The sequence below is a fragment of the Schistocerca nitens genome, chromosome 4 (genome assembly GCF_023898315.1).
Source record: "Schistocerca nitens isolate TAMUIC-IGC-003100 chromosome 4, iqSchNite1.1, whole genome shotgun sequence".
NCBI lineage: Eukaryota > Metazoa > Arthropoda > Insecta > Orthoptera > Acrididae > Schistocerca > Schistocerca nitens.
The window spans coordinates 687,588,212-687,612,601 of record NC_064617.1 but is presented as its reverse complement, the minus strand read 5'-3'; the positions used below and the strand labels follow the sequence as shown (position 1 = coordinate 687,612,601).

At 42.5% G+C, this 24,390-nt stretch overlaps 1 protein-coding gene across 1 annotated transcript in view; it reads left to right on the top strand.

Moving 5' to 3' along the window:
• The first annotated feature begins 1,842 nt into the window (after positions 1-1,842).
• Positions 1,843-24,390, top strand: part of LOC126251878 (NADPH--cytochrome P450 reductase) — a 236,041-nt gene continuing 213,493 nt past the window's right edge. Inside the window, exon 1 of the mRNA XM_049952568.1 lies at positions 1,843-2,120. The gene's annotated coding sequence lies outside the window, so the exon portion shown is untranslated. The remainder of the gene's footprint in view (positions 2,121-24,390) is intronic.

Genomic DNA, 24,390 nt, shown 5'->3' with positions numbered 1-24,390 from the left:
GAGCGAAATATTAATTCATGTTTCTTGTTCAACGACCTTCTTATGTTGTGTTGCAAAAGTCCAAATTTATCATGAATCTTGCCTTTTGTGCTATCCAAATGGTTGGTTTTTGATTCTACGCTTATTTTGCAAATGTGTCGACAGTTATTTAGCAGCTCGGTCTTTCAGAAAAACATACCCTAAAAATGCCTAGTGAATATATTGGTAATTACGGTGCTCGGACACACAGTGCCCATGTCACATTAAATGTTCCTGGAAATTAGTCATGCAAGTAACTTTTTATTGTAAACATACGGATGTAGACCATGGCGTATGTGGTGCGACCGTGTGAGAGGCGTATCATATCACACACATGTGTTTCAGGCTATCCCCAACGCCTCTAATAATAGCTAAATTATTTTCTTTATCAAGATATTTCCCCATGGAACTTAAATAACAGATGTCATCACTAAGTCCTGCAATGCTTTTAATAATACCAGTTACCTTGTAATCCCTGTCCAGGTTGGGCATTTCTTACTTACTTGGACATTTTCTTGCTTTCCAGCAAAAGCTGCTTCTTGGTCTTTTGAAACTTCTGGCTACTAATAGCTTTAACTTGCGTTTTTTTCCTGTTTCGACAGTGTTTCTCAACGTCTTGGGTTATCTTTACACTTTTGTCGACAGTCTCCAGAGCAGTGAAGCTGATGGAAACGTCCAATCTGAGTTTAAGCAGACTTGCATCTTTTCTAAACCACGTGCCTTATTTAACAGATCTGACCACAGTCCAATCATCTACCCTGTTGTTAAGCTTACTGCTGCTAAGTGCAGCTCTCAGCTGTTCTAATTCTGTTCTTAACACTGCCAGATCAGCTATGACTTTTAAAATCAGTTGCTCCTTCTCCATAATCGCGGAGCGATAAGAGCAATTATTACAGGATCAATGTCTAGTCACATCGCCATGCAAGATGGTTGCTTCACAATATCCAACATGCAAAAACTGTAGACAGTCTCTCTCACTCCTCAGCGGTAGTTTCCACATTTATTCACTGGGAAGATATTTTTGGTAGTCGAGAAGATGTTTAACGATAAACGGCGATTACGCGAGATTTGGTTGTTAATTTAATGAAAACAATTCGCCAATTTTAAAGAAGAAAGGCGTGTATGTGATATACAAATATCACTGATTTAGCTAAATATTATGTTATTAACCCTGTAACGCCGGGCGTCGCGAATACGCATCATACCAGTGCGGCTAGTAATTGTAAGATTGACTGTTTTCGAGCGCCAGCGACGGTGGGTGCAAATTCTACAAGAAGGTACCAAAGCTTCTGAAGTGAGCTGCCATGTCCTAAGACCTAAGTGTTTCGGGTGTTTCCAGAGCGAGATATATATATATATTTTTAAACCCCTGAAGAAATGTGTTCAGACATTAGGGGTTAAATATTTTTAACGGTAAAAAAGCATATGCTAAAACTACACCTACAGATGCACTAAAAATAAACTTTTTTGTCACTAAAATATCAAATTTAGCGGCGCTTGCGAATTTCAACGATCTTTCTGTTATCAGTGTTGCCAACGAGCACCTAAAAGTTATAAAACCCGTTGTTACATTGTGTTTGGTTAGGCAGTTTCATTTTCTTTCATTTGACATTTACACTTACTGTGTTTCAACAACGGCATGTCCATTGGTGTGCGAGGAGACCGCACTCGTTGAGATAGGAATGAATTTGCATAAAGCGTAAGCGTAGTTATCCGCGTGAACTTCGAACTCGGCGCTAATTTTCTTGGATGACGTAGGTGCTACCGTAGTTCCTCGAGCGGCCGTGTGAGGCACTGCCGCCGAGTTGCGCCTGCAGGCCAGCTGTTGCAAGCAAAAGCAAAGTCGTTGATAGCGGAGAGGCATTTCAGTGCCGATATCTGTAGGTTGTTGGTGGTGGAAGTTGTGGCGTTGTGCGGCTTTACTAGTGCGCGTTTACGTGTGGAGGGACTGTTAGTAAATTCTTTGTTATTTCTCTCTCGCTCGTAAATTCCGGACGGTAGTGAAGTCAAACAAAAGTCAACGACGTAACATTAGCATATCAAGATTGCACTCTCCGGACGTGGGGAACATCTTTGATACTGAAGAGCAAACAACATCTTAGGTAATGTATTTGTAATATACAGTTACGGAAGGTTTGAGGGTGTTGAATTGTAACAATATGTGCAAACATAACCTAACAAATTCTGCTAATCTACGTTGGTAGTTCTTCGAAGAGCAATCATCCTGTTCCATACATTAAGCACTTGACGTTTACTATATCCCTGAGAACAATCGAGTTTTTCTTCCTATGTGTATGTGAATGATAAACAGTGTGGAGTATAGTAGGAAACAAGGCGATATATTTGTCAGCATAAAAGTTTTTTGACATGAATATATTAAATTCCTGTATATGTTTGTCTTAAAATTTGCAGATGATTTGTATTGTAATGTGAGCGAAAACTTGGTATCTTTATATTGTTGTACCGGTTGCGACTTCGATACATCAACATTTGTAGCAAGGAAAGAGGTAGATTGCGAAGTTTGAAATGTAGAAAGACACCGACGTACCACTTGCAGTTGTACGCGAGAGAATTCAATCTGGCGTCAGTCCATGTTCGGTACTTTCTCCCCGTGGAGAAAGCAGGATGCTAACTTATAGTTACTGTTATTCCACGGGGCTACGAAATAATATGAAAGTAAGCTGGGGTCAGAATTAAAGGCTTTCTCACGCCAGTACAATTTTTTTTTTTTTGTTACAAAAACCGAAATTTTCATAGTGAACGGTTGAATCGTTGAATCCCTCAGTTCCCTGAAGATCGGTACACCTTTGCGCTGGCGACTTTTTTTTTTTTTTTTTTTTTTTTTTAGTAGGTGACGAACACCATTCGAGAAACAGGTAACATGTTACGTAATCGAGAGCTTGTCTAGCTACCAGCCGAACAGCGCAAATATTTTGTATTAAATTGAGAGAAGAAAATAGACTACGGCACTGTTGGAGAACATTTGTCAACAGCATAGTTACTGGAACCCGTAGACATTGTCCCACAGAACGTGCAAATGTTTGTATGCTAAATCGTAGTTTGCAAAGCGTCTCTTTGGCATCAGGAAAAAAAAATTCACGTGGGAACATTTACTTGCTTGTTTACGAGTAATGATTACTTTTGGAACTGGCCTAGTCTCTTGCTTGTTACTTACGTTATCCCTGGTCCCATCTTTCACTTTCCGCGCATCATGTCTGCCCGCGTAAGATTTGCCCTTGACTTAATCTATATCTGCGTCCCGTATTTAATTTTTGCCGGAATCTATTCTGTATTAGTTTAACTGTTCTTGGAAGATTATTTGTACAACAGCCAGATAGCGAGATGAAAGTGAAAGTAAGTGGATGGACTAATGGACTACTTTGAGTAAAGCTGTTTTCAAGAAAAGCGGTTTGCCATTTTTCTTGTCTGTTTCCACCTACAGTTTCGGAGCACTTAGTAGAGTTGGTGTTAGCTGTGTTCGGGCAATTCCACTGGACTGCTCTCTGACAGGTTTATAAATCTTCTCTAGCGACTTCGGTGAAGTCGACAGTTTTTGATACGTAGATCTCACATGGGAGAAATAAGCAGTAATTAAGGATCGTTCTAATCTGCTGCAGCAAAGTACCAAGGCTGTGTACATTATGCTGAAATAAAATTCCGAAGGAAAGTTGTACATATATAAGCTCTAAATTGTCAAACAAAATAGTCTGTTCTCGGCGGACTTAAACGGTTTGTATAAGCAAACAACACTCAGAGATTAACATGCATCTCGAGTTACCAATCCAAGGAGATATTCATTCTAATCTCATATTAACATTTGGATGCAGCTATAGTCAGGATGTTCGACCATACGGGGACCAAGCTGTTTCATACATCCTCGCTAAGAAGGCAATTGCGCGGAGATGAGCAGGGGAATACAGACGTCATTCTTTTTGATGGTGGCATTTCACCGTCATCGTTGTCATTATCGATAGCTGCTTTTTACCCGATCTGCCAAAGGCGTTTGATTGTGTGCATGGGGATAACTTGGTAAGCTTTGCAGAATTCATGCTTTTACATACAACGGTTTTGCGCTGTGTACCGGTACAAGTAATGCTGGATGGGCATAAAATTTTAAAAATCATGGAGGGGCGATTTTGAGTCCAGTCATACTGTTTATACTGTATATTTGATTTATTTATTCATCCAGAGTTCATCTCACAAAGACCTAGAATTTTTCATCATAATAATCAAAATACACATATAGAGTATACAAGTATGTTTTTAGGAGGATAGGACAGATGGTTGACCGTGCCTCTGAAGGAATCATCATGGTTTTTGCTTGAAATTATTTAGAAATAGCGTAGACAACCTAAATCGGATGGCCAGACGGAGCAAACTCCATTCTTCTGCACAGCCAAATTCTTTTGGCCCCTATTGTGCAGTGTCATTTGATTTTCACGAGATAGCCTGTAATGTGAATGACCTACTTAACATACATCGAGCAGAGTTAGTAATTTTGCATGGTATTTAATGCCGTCAGAGAGAAATCGTCAGAAGAAACTGTTAAAAATTTATTACAAAGAATTATTAACTAGGTCCTCTAAATGAAATGGACTCGCTCGCAAACAACAAATAGAATAACTCCTATACAGGTGAATCATATGAATAGGAGTCAACAAGTAAGGTACAGTGGTCCAATTTTTTTTCTGTGTGCGTGTTGAAGAAGAAACAATTATATTGAAGTGCTCAAACAACTACTTTCGGCAACTTTTGTTCCTCATGTCATTGTTTTCATATTATTGCTAGTCTTGAGAAAGAAACACCACCTCAACATATTTAAAATATTTCCGTTTATTATAAAATGTTTTAAAACTGCCTGGGGCAACTCAGACCTTAGAAGTGCTCATGCTTAACGTGACACTTTGATGTAATGACATTTGTCTAGCGTAAGCGAGACATTTGTTGCAATGTTAGCTCTGTGCAATGGAAGCTGGGCATTGGGGGACATTTCATTCACTTAAATAGGAATAACATGTTTTACCTCTCACTTACAAGGAAGTTTTGAACTGTGCAGTAGGGACAACAGTCTTAAACTTTACGAAATAGCTATCGCGTGTAATACCTCTATTCTTAAAATGATTGTTGTTATCGGATTCTGACGTGCTGTGATCAGTCAGTAAAGTTGTTTCTGTTTCTATCAATCATGTCATTACTTTTTTTGAGACAGCGTGGAAGTATCCTCTTATCTTCATAGAGAGAGTGCAAGAGTAGATAATCCTGCGCTGTAAAAATACTATTCTCATTTCATTGTTACAATAGTCCGTTGTACAGAAGACACTGCTGATCCTTCCCACCCATGGGATAGAATATCAAATTCCGAATGTCTCATGAGGGACATATGAAGTGTCCGCCCCTAAGACTATTGGGAAAAGCCCCGTAAATTAGGTAGGAATCGTGCCATATGCAAAGCGCGTGTACGAAATCAGACTCAAACGTTTATGTATGTTGTGTAATTTTCAAATATTACGTAAAGAAATAAAACTGCATTCATCAGTGCATATGAGAGAGTGATGTTATATAGTTTTGGTGGGCAAGACAAGAAGCGGAAAGCTTAACTGGAACTTCTTTGACGCTTGAAACATTTTATCGGGCCGGGACTGTGTTTTACTCCTTACAGAGCTACCAAGCACTAATAGGAACCTGATCTAAGGCTTCATTCTGCAACTTCGTTGTAGCTAACACTATGAATGACTTTCACCACTGGCAATGCTATTTGCATTAAGAATGTCGAACTTATTTCCTCTTCCCTCCTCTCCTCGTCGTTGAGTGATAAATCTTGTGTTCCAAAAAGTACTTCTCAGCAGAAGACAGGGGTACTAGTTTAAGTGAAACAGAACTTATTCCTCTTTAGGTGTTCGTTGCAAGTCGGACAGCTCTCTATTTGCGGCGGCATGCCTATACTTGTGAGCAGCGTTTAGTTATGCCAGTCGTCACCAAGTGACGTCTGGTCGAGCGTTACGCGGAATCTTGTGCCTTAGCACGTGCTGGGCTCGCAGCTATCAGAACGCAGAGGTCCCTCGTTCAAGGTGACACGGCGGCGCACAGTCAGGGTCATGCGCCTCCCCCTTCCAGTGGCACAGACGCATTAAGAAGCGCTTCTTCGCTGCAACACTGAGGCGCAAATTGGAACACTGACAGAAAGTGAAAGTGACGCTTTGTGATCATTCATTAGTGATGACACTGAAACATCACAACCATCCGGTGCTTCCCATTAATGAGAAGACTACATTCATTAGTGATTACACTGAAACATCACAACCATCCGGTGCTTCCCATTAATGAGAAGACCACATCACAAAAAAAAGCTCGGTCACATATACAAGCAATCTTGTAAACAGCCTATGTGATAACGCATTCGTTCGATAAGCGATTTTTCTAGTTTCGTGGCATTTCGCGATCATTAAGAACGACTGAGAGAGGCATAGTAGTGTCTACAGAGTCGTCACATTTACCACCAACTAGACACTGTGGAATGTAAATGCCATTAAGCTTTTGTGAGTTTATATGTTACAGCCAGAAACTATCCTAGGATCAACATTAGACTGCCGGAAGTCTGCATTTGTTGCTTAACCCATGTACAGTCGCCGAGCTCCGCCTCCGTAACATGAACGTTTGACGAAAAAATGTCTAATAGCCCTTGAGAGTAGGGATATGCTCTTGGTCATATGCGAGAACCGTAGTGGTAGATAGAGACGTATGAGTGATGACAGACTCGCAGCCATAAACTCGACTCAGCTGAGCAGTAGTGAGTTGAGTTAGAGCGAAAAACAGTAGCAAGCAAGATCACTTCAGACCGGCCATGGAATTGAGCCATGTTGTGGGAGGAATGAAAGACACTACCATACGTGGCCTGTGGTTTCCCTTGTTAGGCGAAGCTGAACGAAAATATTAAACATTATCTGCAATGTTTGCTGGCTGTCAATATTTATTTGTATTTTATATAAGCGATGTTTCTACGGCTGCCGCCGCCTCTCGCATCCCAATCTCCATCGTTCACGGTCATTCCAGTCTCCTTCATTAAGACCTCTCGCCGCCATTGCTTCGTTGACGTCGTCTTTCCAGCATCTCGCAGGTCTACCGCGCTTCTTTGATGTGGAGTCCATTGCCATACCCGTTTTGGCCATCTTGTGTCTGGCATACGCTGTAAGTGACCATACCAGAGTAGGCGCTTCCTTTCTATGTAGTCTAGGATTGTGCTTTTGACATTCATAACCTCTCTGATCCTATTATTTCTAATATGGTCAAATCTGGAGTATCCACAACTCCGTCTCCAGAAATCCATCTCGACAGCCAGCAGGCGATCTTTCTGCCTCTGAGTTAGTTCCCACAACTCTGCACCATATGTTGTGATACTTTCAATAATTGTGTGGTAGATGGTATGTTTTGTTCTGCGCGTTATGTTTTTGTTCCAGAGAATACCATTTAGTTGTTTTATGGCTCGCTTGCCCTGGCCTATTTTATTGTTTACATCATCCATACTTCTACCATTGGATGAAAGTGTCACTCCCAAGTACTTAAAATTATGACACCCTTTAACAGAATCAGAACCGAGCTGTAAGTCGTTAACAGTATTTTCTCCCACTTTCAGATATTATGTTTTAGATACGTTTATCACAAGACCCCATGTTTCATATTCTTTTAATTTGCTGAGCATGTAATTTGCATCTTCCTCATCTCCAGCTACTAACACTTGGTCGTCAGCAAAAAATAGAGTGAACAATATCTCGTCTATAGGGACACCCATTCCTCCGCTTTTCCTTTTCCATGATTTTAGTGTCTCCTCCAGGTAGATCTTAAAGAGTGTAGGGGCAAGTGTGCATCCCTGGCGTAGTCCCTTTGTCACCTCAAACTCTTGAGATAGTTGATTTCTCACTTTAACCATTGCTGTACAACCTTGGTAGAGGAGTCTGACAGCTTTCACATAGCTCGGTGACACACCATTATCAATAAGACTTGTCCATAGCTTGTTCTGTGTCATAAGCTTTCTGGAGGTCTACAAAGACGAGGTGGGTTGTAAGGCCCCTTGCTGTCCTTTTCTCCACTAGGTTTTTGAGGGTAAATACTCCATCAGTACAGGAGCGACCAGATCTGAATCCATTTTGTTCTTCAGATTCACTTATTTCTTCTTCTATCCTCATTTTTAGGATACGGCCATAGACTCTTGCCATGGATGGCATCACACTAATACCATGATAGTTTGCACAATTCCTCCTGTTGCTGAGACTTTCGGGCGTTGCGATGGATATAGCTGAAATTTCCCCGTAGTAAGACAAACTGCTCGTCATGGTCTACTTGAAGTATTTGTACTTTGTACACGAGGTGTACCAACGTGTAGGTAGGCTTATCAATACATATGAGCTTTCCGAAGTTTCGACCGTTCAGTAGCCGCAAACATGCCAACAAAGTTAATCTGTCTGTTCTATGAATTTAGTTAGCTGAGGTGCTTGTGCGTAGCTTTCCCTATTTTCTGATAGAGAACTTGTGAGGCGGCGACCTTTTTCAGCACTTTCACTTCACATTTCATCCTACTTCCATAGGAGACACTTCAGCTTCCGATTCTGCTTTATTTGTCGACTTTCGACCTGTACTGCGCATTGATTACATAAGTGGCTAGCGTGTGGCAATGTAGGTAACCGACCCTCTGTACCTAATCTAACATTTCATTCTTGTAGTAGTTTTTTCCATTAAGTCCACCAGGTTTTGACCAGCGGAAGTCCTTTTCGCGGAGGAACAGGAGGAACTTGCACACATAGTAAAACATATTTATTCTGAGGCAATTCTGCTGCTAGATTCAATCTGGGTTGGGCTGTTTTAAAATTCTGAAGCAAAGTCTTATTTCTTTTGTAAGAAAAACAGTTTATTTAATAAATCGTCAAATATGTAGCAAAACTTCATCTGACACATTTTACAGGTCAAAGTAGAATAAATCAACTGCCCATGATTACAATATGCTCCAAGTATGCAAGTAAAACACTGGAAGCAAGTGGCCTATTACATGGCACGGCGTCATCTAGCATACAACCACATTACTGTAGTACAGCATGTCGAAGCTGCGAATCACAATTTAAAGATTTTGTTGTTATTTCTGTTTTGCATTGTTCATTTTTACTGTCACACTCATTTTGTTTTTGATTGGGGTCTTGCTTGGGTTGCGTGCCGCACTAATTTTTTATTGCATTATTAACTTGAGTGCATAGGTGCCCGCAAGAGGAGCACTTGCCGCCCCCCCCCCCCCCCCACACACACACACACACTTTCGAATGTGCTCCAGCACACAGTTTTAATCTACCAGGAAGTTTCATATCAGCGCACACTCCGCTGTAGAGCGAGAATTTCATTCTAGAAACATCCCCCAGGCTGTGGCTAAGCCATGTTTCCGCAATATCCTTTCTTCCTGGAGTGCTAGTTCTGCAAGGTTCGCAGGAGAGCTTCTGTGAAGTTTGGAAGGTAGGAGACGAGGTACTGGCGGAATTAAGGCTGTGAGGACGGGGCGTGAGTCGTGCTTGGGTAGCTCAGTTGGTGGATCATTTGCCCGCGAAAGGCAAACGTCCCGAGTTCGAGTCTCGGTCCGGCACACTGTTTTAATCTGCCAGGAAGTTTCATTACAGCACGTTTTTGTTTTAGTTTGTGACAGAGAAACTATTCCTCATGACACACTCAAGGCACACTGACTTCGTGCTAGTGAGGATGCAATGGAGAACTGCGTCAAACTTCAGAACTGATGCTATGTAGAGTTGTTAGATACGGATTTGAGGGGTGATTTTTAACTATTCTCAAACGAGTACACAAAACGATAACTTGAAGTAAATTAGCTTATGCGCGTACGCGCACACAATATACATTTAAGTGCGTTGCAGACGGTACTTCTCACTGTCACATATCAGGATTTTTAGTTTCCTTCACGGATGGAACGTTGGACAAGTAATTTACCTTCTCGTTCGCTATGGAAACAGTCTGTGGGGAGCTGAAGATTATTCGTGGATTTCACTCTGAAAGCATGTCTCAGGAATTTACTCATCATGTTTCCCCGAGTATTTGCCTGCCAGTCGACGTTTTAACATTCCTCCCGACATCCCGTGAGACAACCCTTTAATCATTTGCTCTGTCCTTAGCATTGTAGACCGGTTGATCGCTGTTAATGAACCTGCTGTGCATCCCACACGCTTGAGCACATTATTCCATTCCAGCATCCTCCTGGAGGGTCTAGGAAAACCACGGAAAACGTCCGTCAGTGTTGTTGGACGGGAATTTCAAGTCCGCTCTTCCAGAATGCGAGTCCAGGTGTCTTGGGAAAATTTTCTCGGTACGACATAACCACCTCTCGAAATGAAACAAAAGCAGTACGCCACGTAGCTCAGGATGTGTTTCCTCCAGCCTGCAACGCCGGCAGTGGTTGGGCGTTGTGCCCAGAGTACGAGGGAGGCAGCCAGTTACGCCTAGGGCAGTCAAGTGAGGTGTCGGCTGCGAAGGCCCGCCTGGACATCGCTGGCCGGTGGCTGCTGACCATTGGCTTCTGGCCACTGGCTAGCAGGCGTGGCAACGCTGCACACCCGAAACACGGGATGCACGCGTCTGCGGAAATATCCGCTCAGCTCGTCCGGCCGCTGCGTTGAACCCGATTGACAGCCCCAGGGTGAGGCATGCGGCTCCTGGTCACGTCCGCCAATAAGCTCACTGAACTGTACAGGACCTCTGGTGTCAGACGCCCAGCTACTAAGGCTTTGTCGTTCAATACGAATGTCCGGAACCTCATGCTACAGCAGAGCTTTATTCATCAACTAGCTGTATACCTGGCATTGCCCGGGTGTGTATTTATTCCAGTGTTCTATTAGTCCATCTCCTCCTCCTCCACCAGCAATCTGAGCTTCTCTTCCCGCCCCGTATCTATGCTCATCTCCTCCTTCACTCTTACTGTCTGTCCATCTCCTCCTGCCCCGAATCTCTCCACGTTATCACTCTAACCCCAATAGGAGGCTGGTAGTTCTTACTGGTAGTTCTTACCCACAGTATTTCTTTTCTAATTGTAACTAATATGTGTGCCAAATTTGGTTAAAATTGTTCAGGCGTTTAGGATGAGCTTTTTATCCATGGCTTTGCGCGCCTACGCACATGTCAAGCGTATTTCGCGTCTTCATACATGTGAAAGTAGCTCTCTTTTTACGCTTTCACGACTAAAGCACTGAACTGATTTCGATAAAATTTGGTAGGGAAATAGCTTGAACGCTGAGGATTTGAAGAATATAACGCAAAATGTGGAACAAAAATTGCTCATTGAAAAAGTATTTAGTATTTACTAATTGACTTTTAAACTTTATCATATTTGTGAAGATGCTTTTATTGGTTATGTTCTATGTAATACGATTCAATGTAATGCTTACACAATCCTCTACGTGTTTAACCGATACTTTCATAACTAATATCACTCACAAGTCCGTCACGTGTTAGCCGCTGAGCGTCATGTGTCTCTCTTAACTTCCACGTTTCGGTCAAACACGTGCGAACAGGTTGTGGTCATGTCGTTAGCGTTCCTGTTTGTCGTTCATGCGTTGCCGGGCTCGATCCCTTCCCGGTCTCTCTTTTTTTTTTTTTTTTTTTTTTTTTTTTTTTTTTTTTTTTTTCGAACATCCCAACCGGTATCGCCTGGCCAATAAAGCCATACGCACACTTCATCTTATTTTACTGTTTCTCGAGCGCAGCAGTGGGTAACAGCTAGAGTACAATGCTTATGTAATCATCAACGTATTTAATCCATGCCAATACATACATCCACATTAAATTATAAGTGCGAAAGTAACTCTGTTACATTTTCACGACTCTACCGCTAAATCGATTCCGATTAAATTTGTTACAAAAATAGCTTGAACAGTGAGGAAGAGCTTGGTCACTTTATAAAGTTGTATATTTTTGGGTATTATTCACCTTTTCAAATATGGTGTACATGAATAGGACGAAGATGACGCTGGCGCGCTGGTCGGCGACTCTTGGGTTTTGTAGATTATTCGGTGCCAGTGAAAAACCTTTATTGAGAGCGTGGTTTATGATATTGAGTTGCTACGCTACTTGGCATTGCTGGAGAGTTCTGCTGTATTTAAAACTAATACTGTGAGCCTTGCAAACGTAAGTGTGATTGACAGCATGGTTTCAAGAGAACTCAATCTGCGAATGTTACTCGGATCCTGTAAACCTCAGAACAATCTCATGTCTGCCGGAACTTAGATCCGGAACATCAGGTGCTTTAAGGGCTACACAGACATTAGGACAGTCACAGGCGGTCGCATTTTAGACGCTGAGGGTGAGGCGCGTCTCTTATAGCTTCCGAGACGCGTGAAGACCTAAAAAGAGCCGTGCGGTTACATGTGGGACGTAGGAGGCCCTTGTCAGGTTGCATTTCACTAGCATCTATTAACTGATTATGTTAATAATAAATTAGTCATCTAAGGGAAGGATAAAAAATGTAGACGTTATAATGCATTGAAATGGAAGGAAGAAATGGTTGGTGTGTGCTGTTCTGGTGGCAAAACCTCACTTCCAGTACTACGCGAGCCAAAGGAATTCCTATAACTCTACTTCTGCACGAATGTAATGAAACGAGGCCTTTCTTAAATGTACTTAGAAAATACAATGCATTCAGATTAGACATACAGCAAAATAATACATTCATTATATACCTACATGCCGGCTCTGCGTACATTTCTTATACATACGTCTCTAAACCAGTATATATGCAGACATTTCGGAAAAATTACTTGCTTTCTTACTGTCAGTCATCATAACAAAACCACTGATATGCGAGCGAAGCAAAAGGCAACAGCCGGCATTTAATATATTTCAACGCATTTGTGCACATATTTCACCTGTATCTGACGCAGCTCAAAACTTATGACTTCGTATCTGCTGAACTGTATGCTGTACAATGATACAATTTTGCAGGTACATCCAGTGGTATATCTGCCTAATGTCTGTAAAATGTGTACAGAAGTAGTACAGAATGAGATTTTCACTTTGCGGCGGACTGTGCGCTGATATGAAACTTCCTGGCAGGTTAAAACTGTGTGTCGTACAGAGTTGGAGTCTCGGTCCGACACACAGTTTTAATCTGCCACGAAGTTTCACAGAATTAGTACGTTAAAAGACCGTTCATGGTGCCACAGTTTTCACGCATCTCACTATTTGACAACATATCTCCTGAACTGTGTGTCGTACAATGATACATTTTTGGAGGTACATTCAGCAACATACGTGGATACTGTCTGTGAAACGTGTTGCGAATAAAATTCGTAGTAAAGAAGCAATAAATCAAAACGTGATGCTTAATGCGGCAGTTTTATTGCATGTACAGCGAAAATTTAATAAGTCTTAAACGTTTTTCCTTTCATTTTGTTGGGGTCGTCAGCGAGAAAAAGTTTAGTCATCATCATCATTTAAGACTGATTATGCCTTTCAGCGTTCAGTCTGGAGCATAGCCCCCCTTATAAAATTCCTCCATGATCCCCTATTCAGTGCTAACATTGGTGCCTCTTCTGATGTTAAACCTATTACTTCAAAATCATTCTTAACCGAATCCAGGTACCTTCTCCTTGGTCTGCCCCGACTCCTCCTACCCTCTACTGCTGAACCCATGAGTCTCTCGGGTAACCTTGCTTCTCCCATGCGTGTAACATGACCCCACCATCTAAGCCTGTTCGCCCTGACTGCTACATCTACAGAGTTCATTCCGATTTTTTTTTTATTTCCTCATTGTGGACACCCTCCTGCCATTATTCCCATCTACTAGTACCTGCAATCATCCTAGCTACTTTCATATCCGTAACCTCAACCTTGTTGATAAGGTAACCTGAATCCACCCAGCTTTCGCTCCCGTACAACAAAGTTGGTCGAAAGATTGAACTGTGCACAGATAACTTAGTCTTGGTACTGACTTCCTTCTTGCAGAAGAGAGTAAATCGTAGCTGAGCGCTCACTGCATTAGCTTTGCTACACCTCGCTTCCAGTTCTTTCACTATGTTGCCATCCTGTGAGAATATGCCCGCATCTCGTGGTCGTGAGGTAGCGTTCTCGCTTCCCACGCCCGGGTTCCCGGGTTCGATTCCCGGCGGGGTCAGGGATTTTCTCTGCCTCGTGATGGCTGGGTGTTGTGTGCTGTCCTTAGGTTAGTTAGGTTTAAGTAGTTCTAAGTTCTAGGGGACTGATGACCATAGATGTTAAGTCCCATAGTGCTCAGAGCCATTTTTGTGAGAATATGCATCCTAAATACTTGAAACTGTCCACCTGTTCTAACTTTGTTCCTCCTATTTGGCACTCAATCCGTTTATATTTCTTTCCCACTGACATTACTTTCGTTTTGGAGATGCTAATCTTCATACCATAGTCCTTACATTTCTGATCTAGCTCTGAAATATTACTTTGCAAACTTTCAATCGAATTTGCCATCACAACTAAGTCATCCGCATATGCAAGACTGCTTATTTTGTGTTCACATATCTTAATCTCACCCAGCCAGTCTATTGTTTTCAACATATGATCCATAAATAATATGAACAACAGTGGAGACAGGTTGCAGCCTTGTTTTACCCCTGAAACTACTCTGAACCATGAACTCAATTTACCGTCAACTCTAACTGCTGCGTGACTATCCATGTAAAGACCTTTAATTGCTTGCAAAAGTTTGCCTCCTATTCCATAATCTCGTAGAACAGACAATAACTTCCTTCTAGGAACCCGGTCATATGCCTTTTCTAGATCTATAAAGCATAGATACAATTGCATGTTCCACTCATAAAACTTCTCCATTATTTGCCGTAAGCTAAAGATCTGGTCCTGACAACCTCTAAGAGGCCTAAACCCGCACTGATTTTCATCCAATTGGTTCTCAACTAATACTCGCACTTTCCTTTCAACAATACCCGAGAAGATTTTACCCACAACGCTGATTAAAGAGATACCTCTGTAGTTGTTACAATCTTTTCTGTTTCTATGTTTAAAGATTGGTGTGATTACTGCTTTTGTCCAATCTTGATGGAACCTGTCCCGACTCCCAGGTAATTTCAATTATCCTGTGTAGCCATTTAAGACCTGACATTCCACTGTATTTGATGAGTTCCGACTTAATTTCATCCACCCCAGCTGCTTTATTGCACTGCAATCTATTGACCATTTTCTCCACTTCCTCAAATGTGATCCTATTTCCATCATCATTCCTATCCCATTCTACCTCGAAATCTGAAGCATTACTGATCGTATTTCCACCTACATTGAGCAACTCTTCAAAATATTTCATCTGCCCAAGGCATCCACAGGATTCACCAGCAGTTTTCCTGACCTATCCAAAATACTTGTCATTTCCTTCTTACCTCCCTTTCGAAGACTGTTAATTACACTCCAGAATGGTTTTCCAGCAGCTTCGTAAGTGTTTGAAATTGTGTGTAAAGTTCGTTGCGATCTCTTAAGTGCTCTCATTCTCAAATACTGGATGACAGAAGTATGGGTACTTGGGCGTCGTGGGCTACGCTGCTTTTCACCCCCACCCCTTTGATAGATGAGTCGTTCCTCCTCCTCCCCCCCCCTCCCCCCAGAGATGATTTCCATGCAATAAGTGATATATGTATCAAGTTTGGTTGAAATCGATCCAGTGGTTTAGAAGGAGGCGGATTAAGTCTATTGGGAGTACCACCTTCAGTAAGAAGCTGCTAGTAAAGAGAGTTCCTGATGAGAGTGGCTTGGATACTACACTCCAACCACGTGAGGTGCGGTGACTATCTCGCCAGGACAACCTATCGAATCAGCATGACACGGCCCTCTGGTTGTAGCTGGCGCAAACTATTCTCAGCCATCAACATCCGTTAAACGTGCAGAATTGCTGCGTTCGCATCCTCTCCTTCAGCACATAGCAAACGGCTAGACATTTCCTATGTAAGGCACTTGTCGCAGTTCAGGTGGATCTATCTTACGATGGCAGAGGGTACTTCGTGTATTACTGTCGCGCCCCCGCTTTCCTGTTCCAACCGCGCGAATGGTCTCCAGGAAGAACGATTGTTGTTATGTCTCCATGTGAGCTCGAATATCTCTAATTTTACCTGCGTGATCTTCACGCGAGATACGCCTAGAATGAAGCAATCTATTTGTTCTGTTCTAGAAACTTATGCTCTCGGAATCTGAACAGGTAACCACTCCGTGATGCATAACGCCTCTTTTGTAACGTCTGCCACAGGAGTTGGATGAGCATCTCCACGACGTTTTCGCGCCTACTAAATAAACCTGTGACGAAATGCGATGCTCTTCTTTGAATGTTCTATTTCCTCTATCAGTTCTATCTGCTGAGGCGACCAGGATGACGAGCAATGCTCAAATAATGGTCGAACGACTGTTTCGTAAGGAGTGGACGCAACTTCCGAAGGGGTTTTCCAATGAAACTGTATAACATATGCCTTTCCTTTGATTAGCTTTTGGTCATTCAACTTTATAGAGCTCCGTACGCACATTCCTCAGCTATTTGATACGTATGACACATTCCAACAGAAGATCAACAGACCTCATATTTGCAATAAGACAGTTGATTGAAAAGTATTGGGAAAACGGCAAAATCACATGGTGTTATGGAATTTGGGAAAAAGCGTATGACAGTGTGCCAAAGTGAAGATCTGACAGTGAAAAACTAATGATTCCAAACTCCCTAATAAGGAAGGAAGGCGCAAATGCTACATAAAGGCTGCAAAAGCTGTGTATTGGTGGGTAATGGCAGATCGGACTGTTTCAGAACATAGAGAGGAGTGCAACTGTGTAGTGCACTTACCCCATTACTTTTTATTGTACTCACGGCAAAATCAAGGAGAGGGAGAGAATAGTGATCTCAGTGCTTTAGTCTTTGCTGATGATGAAGCTATTTGGTGAGAAACAGAAGTGCAGGGAAAATGAGATGACTGGAACTCCGAGTTTGAGTACCAGCTGACAGTAAGCAAGGCAAAACTGTAGCAGTGATTTTGAGCAGGACATTTGCCCAAGGCTATCTGATGCTATACGGGGAGAAAACTGAATGCGTGGAAGCTTTCAGTTTCCTGAAAAGTTCAATATCAAGGAATGGAACTGCCAAAATATAAGTACAAAACAGAGTAAGATATGGATCTAATTTTTTTCATCAACAACGGAACTTTGGTGGGACAAAGGGGTTCCTGTGAGAGCCAAACATACCATGTTTTGAAATACAGCTTCGAACTCTGTGTAATTAAAAAGGCAGATTTGAGGAAGCTACAATCATGTTCAATGAAGTTTCTGCGATCAGCTTTGCAGAAGACTAAAAGAGATAAAATTAGGAAGGAAGACATCCGAGGAGAAATGCAAGTGGATCTGTCAGTGACTGAGAGACCGAGTGCTGCACGGCTCAAGAGGTTTGGACATGTGAAGAGGATGAAGGGTAACTGTCAAAACAATACTTGCACATGAATGTATAGGAGAAAATACTTATGATGATTGTGAGAAAAGTTATGATTCTAACAACACTGTGAGAGACCTGGCAACGCTGTGTTGTTCTTGTGTAGACCGATGTTCGTCATGCTTTCCGGATGCTCAGTCAGAGTTTAAGCTACGTACAAACATCACGTGGTTTTTGAGAAAGTCAGCAGTGAAGTTGTGTTTTTGTTTTGTGTTTCGAAACTGGAACAGCGGACTTTATAGCAACGTTATGCCATCAAGTTTTGTGTTAAACTCGGGGAATCCGCGATTGTAACTTTCGAAAAGTTTAAATAGGTCTATGGCGAACATTCGTCATCGAGAGCACAAGGTTTTCGCTGGTACAAATCTGTTTTGAAAGGCCGTGAACAGGTTGAAAATGAACCCCTCTCTCCGGGAGATCTTCGACTTGAAAACCGACGAAAACGCCGAACGCGTGCGTGCTCTCGTGGCATCAGGCCGACGCTTAACAATAAGGGTGTTGGGTGACAAAATGATGTACTTAAAAGGCTCAGGAAAAGGGTGAATCGGGTGAGACCGGATATTGCAGGCAAGTGGATGCTTCATCACGACAACGCTCCATGTCACGTGGCCACGTCCGTCACGTAATTTTTGATCTCAAAAGACATTCCTGTTGTTCCACAGCCCCTCTGGTCACCTGACCTGAGTCCTTGTGACTTTTTCTTTTCCCGAAATTGAGAAAATTTCTTAAAAGGACGTCATTTAGGGTTTCTGGAGAACATTCGAGCGAATGTGACAAACATGTTAAAAGGCCCTACCAAATGAAGCATTTCAGTGCTGCTACCAAGACCGGGAGCAACGACTCCTCCAGTGTATTAGCTGCCGAACGGAACTACTTTTAACGAAACAATATTGTTGTTTGAAAAATAAATAAAAACTTAGGCAGATAAAAAATCAGTCATTACTTTTCTCACACACCTTTAGGACGATGCAGAAAAAGATGAATAGATCGTATTAAGGAAGATCTGAAGACTACATCTTATTAAGAAACATCTGAAGACTCGAGGAGAAAACTGGGAAACAATACCAAGAGAAGAAATATATCAAGATAGGGTAAAATGAAGGCAAATTGTAAGGATACGCAGATTGTGACTGCTTCCAGTAATCATACATTTATGGGAGGATCTTCTGTTTATGCGCAGTATATTAAATTGTTTTTGTTAAGGGTACAGGCCATGAGGCTATTTTCGTCCATTAAAGAGCATCTTGAGGTCCCGGTTGGTTGGTAACAATACGGCATGTCACAATTGATAAATTAGAGCTACGATTGTAACGTGGTGTTGCAGCGTAGCCAACCAATCGGGATCTCAGGATGGCCTCTAATGCCCGAAACCAGCCACTTACATAATTTCGCTGCTGTGATTTAAATAAATACACTAGATTTTGAAATAAAAATACGTCATTAGCTTCTCACTTGTCAACGCCGTCAAAAAAATGAAATTCATCCAGTTGTGACTTAGAGCTCACCTGGCTGCTTAAATGGCATTTAATTGGCAGGGAGCTGAAATACGTAAGTTATCTGTACACTTAGACACCAAGACGCTCTTTTCCTACTTACTGTAATAGTTATTCGACAGAATTTTTAAACATCTGTGAGATATCAATATTGACATTGTTCTGACAAAAGCCACCACCATTAACGTCTATTGCCGGCCGGTGTGGGCGAGGGGTTCTAGGCGCTTCAGTCTGGAACCGCGCGACAGCTACGGTCGCAGGTTCGAATCCTGCCTCGGGCATGGATGTGTGTGATGTCCTTAGGTTAGTTAGATTTAAGTAGTTCTAAGTTCTAGGGGACTGATGACCTCAGATGTTAAGTCCCATAGTGCTCAGAGCCATTAACGTCTATTATTATTATTATTATTATTTCATGAGATCATATTATACCACTTTGGCCTGTATGTTTGTGAGGCAGTGCGTGCTTAGTACCATTCACGAATGAAGGAACACAGAATAGCTTTCCTTCCTTCATACAAGAGGCAGATTTCCTTCGTTCATACAAGGGGCGATCAAGAAGTTTCCAATCGAAGGCCGTACAGACCAGGATCGGTGTTCCAATCGGGCAAAATCGCCTTGAGTATTGAGACAAACATCTCACCGACGCACTGGGTTGAGGATACCTGTTTGGTAAAACACGTTTTCTCTTGCGTAAATAATTCCGTTAACTGCCATCTGCACATCCTCGTGCGGTAGGAATCGTCGACCCTTCAGGACCTTTTTCTAAGTGACCGAAAGCATGATAATCGCACGTGGAGAGATGAGGACCAAATGGCGGGTGCTCGAGTGTCTCCCACTTGAGTTTGCGTAACTTCTGCGTTACGACATTTGCGATTTTGGGGCGTCTTATGTCGAATCGCGACCAACACGGCGCCTTTCATGACCACCAGCGGCGAACGTCGGCCCCACATAATGCCACCCAAAAACATCAGGGGACTTCCACCTTGCTGCACTCGCTGGACAGTGTGTTTAAGGCGTTCAGCCTGACCAGGTTGCCTCCAAACACGTCTCCGGCGATTGTCTGGTTAAAGGTATATGCGCCACTCATCGGCGAAGAGAACGTGATACCAGTCGTGGCTCACCATTCCTCACCTGTGGTTTTCGACAGACATGCTGCTCCGTAAACATTCATCGTTCTCCGATTGATGGCTGTATTTCATGTTTTCCACATTTACCGCACGCAAGTCGGACAGACAGGAATAGCACACTTATCTCTTGTCGCTACTTATATACCCGCATCGGAGTCGCTCTACATTGGGTATACGCTGCAGCAACGCCCTCAAACGCAAACCTTTTGATCGCCGCCGCCCCCTCCCCCTCCCCCCCCCTCTGCCCTCACGTCCTTTACGAAATATGAAATGGATATAGTGGAATACTTTCGTAGTGTGTACAGATTCCCAGTAACAGATTTTTTTACAGGGGGCTGCTGAAACGTGATCTGCTTTCGTTTACCATCAATCCTCATTTAAGTTCCTTCACAATCTCCAAAAAAACTCACGTTGTTTAAAGGAGGGAAGCAGCACACTTTGGAATTACTTGGACGTCGTTCGTACCTCAGTGAGTTTTTATATTACCTCCCCCGCCCCTCTACTTTTTTTTCTACATTCTTGTCTGAGAATGTAGCGGAATCTGGAAGCCCAAACTAGCAGAGAGACGAAATACTTCTGAATCATTACGTCGACATATGGCATTTGAAGCATGGTGCAGCAAACAATTGTCAATCGTGAAACAAGTGATAATGATTACCTACACTTGAGAGATAGACTAACAGTTCGTTTTTGGCCAGTTCGATTCCTACACTTCCAAAGTAACGAAGTAGCGCTATTACGCTACGGGAAACAATAGTCGCATTCTCATTATGTTGGAATCGCTTGCATATTCATTGTACGTACGCGGACTTTTAAATCGTTAGTCTATTGTTACGGCGAGCTAAACAAGCGCCGGAAACGAGCGTGTCCCTGCCACGTTGACGTTAGTACCAGTTGTAAGTTAAACCGCTGCATCACTCCACGCAGCCAGCGTGGCACATAGAGGTCATCGTCATTCGGGTCTGTAACTCGACCGCTCAGACTGTATTATGCTCTTGTGAGCACCCAAGTAACTGTACGGAAGACATAAAACTTTGAAATTAAGAGACGTGTAGCTCATTCGAGCCACCTGTAAAAATGGCACGCAGGAAGATTCGCACGCGCGACCATATGGTTGCATGTTGAAAATTACATTAAGAAACTACAGAAACTTTACGAAACATTTCTGTGCTACGGTCACCACCATACAGATTATCAGACTGAAGAATAGGGTTTCTTTGAAAAGGAGACGCCCCTTTTGCATTTCTTTCGCTGTCCTAACCCAGTCAACGCTTGTGCTCGGCCTGTAGTGACGACGCCCTCAGTGGGACGGTAAACAGTAATAAGTGGAGCCCGGATTGTCAGGCACTATCAGATCGTGAAACATGCATGCTTTCATGCAGTGTCATTATCATTAAACATGTAAAATGGCGAAGCAAAACAATAAGAATATGCGGCATCAAAATTCATTTCAGTATTTGTTAATATTTTCTTCTAAAACAGTAAACAACTAATTTCTCCAGACTTTCTTAACTTACGCTCATCCGTGTACCAGGCAGATATTTTCGCACACAGAAAATGACCTTTCTACGTCACTAGTCGTAACAGGTGAGTTCTTCAGTGAAGAAATTTCAGACAATCCGATCAAGTTGAAAGACTTTTAAATTTTAGCCAGAAAATAGTTGTTTTCGGCTTCATAAACTCAGAATCGGGATTTGATCCGATTCTCTTTTTATCTTCTGCTGCAACAATCCCTTCTCCGTACGATGATTACATAGATTTCTCAACCTCTTCAGTAATGGAGATATGCCACCAATTTGTGGCTTTCAACTGTGCGCAAAATTTGATTTTATGTAAGTTAGGTCTCGCTTCAAATGTGCTTTTCTTGACTGCCACTTCTTCGTGTTTAATGGTTCAAATGGCTCTGAGCACTATGGGACTTAACTGCTGAGGTCATCAGCCCCCTAGAACTTAGAACTACTTAAACCTAACCAACCTAAGGACATCACACACATCCATGCCCGAGGCAGGATTCGAACCTGTGACCGTAGCGGTCGCGCGGTTCCAGACTGTAGCGCCTAGAACCGCTCGGCCACTTCGGCCGGCCGTGTTTAATGCAAGCCGCACTAGTGGCTTCGAAAGTGTCTACGCGACGCCCTCGCCGCCCCTCTCTCCCCCCCCCCCCCATCTCCCCCAGAGAAAGATGCAGAGGCCGACGGACTTCATTTAACGACCCAGAGCAGCGGCGTTTGCGTAGAGTTGACAGCACTAACACACAAGCAACATTGCGTGAAATAACCTCAGAAACAGATGTCGGACGTATGTGTAAGAACAGTGCGTCGAAATTTGGCGTTAATGGGCTGTGGCAGCGGAGAATCGATGCGAATACCTTTGCTGAAAGCACGACATCGTCTGCAGCCCCTTTTGGGCTCGTGACCATACTGGTTGGGCTCTAGACGACTGGAAAACCGTGTCCAGGTCAGATGAGTACCGATTTCAGTTGGTTAGAGGTGAGAGCAGGGATAGTGTGTGGCGCAAACCACACGGAGCCATGGACATAAGTTGCCAACAAGGCACTGTGTAAACGGATGGTGGCTCCATAATGGTGGGGCCTGTGCTCACGTGGAATGTATTGTGTCCTCTGGTCCAACTGAACCGATCAGACTGGAAATGGTTATGTTCAGATACTTGAAGGCCATTTGCAACCATTCAAAGACATTATGTTCCCAAACAACGATGGAATTTTTATGCATGATAATGCGCCATGCCGGAGCACAGTTATTCGCTTTTGATTTTGAAGAACATGAATCCCATCGAATATTTATAGGCCATAATCGGGAGGTAAGTTCGTGCACAAAATCGTGCACTGGCAATACTTTCGCAATTATGGACAGCTGTAGAGGCAGCTTGGCACAATATTTCTGTAAGGAACTTCGAACGAATTATTTTGCCCGTGACTCGCCCGGTTGCTGCAAAAAGGGATCGGACACTATATTAGAAGGTATCCCATGACTTTCGTCATTTCATTGTAGGTTAGGATATAATATTTTAATTCCTTACCGGCCTTCATCATATGCAGGCTGCATAACTGAACAATAGGACCTTGCTTTATGTAAATTTACTGGCATTGAAGTATATTGCCTTTTACCGACGTCTACTGAGCCGAACGAGGGCGCTTGAGCTCACTACGAAGTGCAACAATATTCGCAAAATTACTCATTTTCTGTACTTTCGTCGTAATTTTTGTCTATTTCATACGAAAAAACACCAATAAAAGGTGCTGGTATGAAACTCATTGCATTATATTACTGAGGCGAGAAAAATAATGTAATACGCATTATAAATGTCTAAATTCATGCCGTTATGTCGATGAAATCTTCGAAATACGGATTTACTCCCCAAATGACCAAAAATGCAATCAACCATGCAACAATTCGGGCTCTGTTAAAAACCTTTCTTCTTTTTATCGTGGTGTCACCAATAATTGTTCAGTTAAAATTTTGTTGAATGCTTGCTTTTACGTTCAGACGCAACGTAAGAGGTAAGGTGTAGGATGCGTCAAGGGTATTAAGTGGTCCATCACACAGATATCGGCTGGACAATATAGAATGCAAGCACCGAAGTGCAGATAGCGTATCACTGTGGCCATTGGCCATGGTCAGGTGGCGATAAGTGCTGATAACGAGGACCGTATCGTGCATTTACTGAGCTAACATTTCATGGTTCCGGGGATCAACACTCCCATCTGCGGGCTTAAACGTGGGAATATTAAGTGCTGCATGGAATATTTTTGAAAGGACAGTGTCACAATACTGATGGAAGTGACAAAACTATAAAAGAGGAGCTGTAATATCTGGCCAGCTGGAAACATTTTAACATGAAACATGTGTCCTGCCTACCATTTCCGGAAATGCAGAGAGATAAAAAGAATTTTGTAGAACTATCCAACTTGAACTATGCAACAACTGTTTTACTTCGTAAGAAAGACAATAGGAAAAAAACACAGTATCGACACATCAGCCTCTACTCCATAGCACAGTAGATATCCACTAAGAATCACCCATAGCCTAATGTTCAGAGAGAGGTTGGATTTAATCCACCAAGGGAAAAAGATGGTCATAGAAGAGTATACAGCGCTATCAACCATTTGCAAGTCTAAAACGAAATTACGGAACGGTGTTGCGAGTATTTATTACCACTTTGGCTTGGTATTCATAGATTTTGAGAAAACCTGAGGCTCAAATTACAATAAAATCTGTACCGACGACTCTTAAGAACCAAGAAATTAATTCCTTTAGCGTTAATA